This window comes from Propithecus coquereli, unplaced genomic scaffold (assembly GCF_000956105.1).
Source record: "Propithecus coquereli isolate 6110/MARCELLA unplaced genomic scaffold, Pcoq_1.0 Scaffold36, whole genome shotgun sequence".
Classification (NCBI taxonomy): domain Eukaryota; kingdom Metazoa; phylum Chordata; class Mammalia; order Primates; family Indriidae; genus Propithecus; species Propithecus coquereli.
In genome coordinates this window covers 4489002-4490279 of record NW_012149285.1, presented here as the reverse complement: position 1 = coordinate 4490279, position 1278 = coordinate 4489002, and positions in this window count along the sequence as shown.

Below are 1278 nucleotides of genomic sequence, written 5' to 3'. Positions count from 1 at the left end.
AACAATCCTTAGGTCAATGATGAAATTAAGATGAAAATCAAAAGATTCGTCAAACTGAACAACAAAGGGGACACAAGCTACCAAAATCTATGGGGTGCAGCAAAAGCAGTCCTAAGGGTCAACTTCTTAGCCTTAAATACCTACATCAAAAGGACAGAAAAATCACAAATTAACAACCTAATGCCATATCTCCAGGAACTAGAAAAAGAAGAAAAAACCAAACTCAAAGCCAGTAGAAGAAAAGAAATATCAAGGCTCAGAGGAGAACTAAATGAAATGGAAAACTAAAAAATAATACAAAGGATCAATGAAACAAAAAGTTGGTTCTCTGAAAAGACAAAAAAAAATCAATAGACCACAAGCCAGATCAACCAGAAATAGAAGATAAAGGGCTCAAATAAGTTCCGTCAGAAATGAAAAAGGAGACATTACAACTGATTACCGTAGAAATACAAAATATCATCTATGAATACAATTAAAACTTCTACACACACAAACTAGATAATGTAGAGGAAATAGATAATTCCTGGAAACATACAACCTCCCAAACCTGAATCAGGAAGAAATAGAAATTCTGAACAGACCAATAATGAGCAATGAGATTAAAGTGGTAATAAAAAATATCCCAACAATTAAAAGCCCCAGACTAGAGGGAGTCACAGCCAAATTCTGTCAGACCTACAAAGGTACCTGTCCTACAGAAATTATTTCATAACATTAAGAAGGAAGGAATCCTCCCTAACCCATTCGACGAAGCCTCAAAGAAATAAATGTAGATTTACGGTTCCATTCAGCAATCCCACTACTGGGTATCTACCCAAAGGAAAATGAATCATTTTATCAAAAAGACACCTGCACTTGAATGTTTATCACAGCACAATTCACAATTGCAAAGGTGTGGAATCAGCTTAAGTGCCCATCAATATTCATGAGTGGATTATGAAAATGTGGTATATATACACCGTGGAGTACTACTCAGCTAAAAAAAAGAACGAATTAATGTGTTTTGCAGCAACTTGGATGGAACTGAAGAGCATTATCCTAAGTGAAGTATCTCAGGAATGGAAGAACAAACACTACATGTACTTTTTAATAATTTGGAGCTAAACCATGGGCTCACACAGCCACAAAGAGACATAAAGATCATTGGAAACCAAGAAGAAAGAAGGGTGGGAGGGGGTGAGGGGTAAAAACTCATAGTATTCTGGTGATGGGCACATTAAAAGCCCCAACTTAAGCATTATACAAGATATTCGTGTAAAAAATTTGTACCCCTTT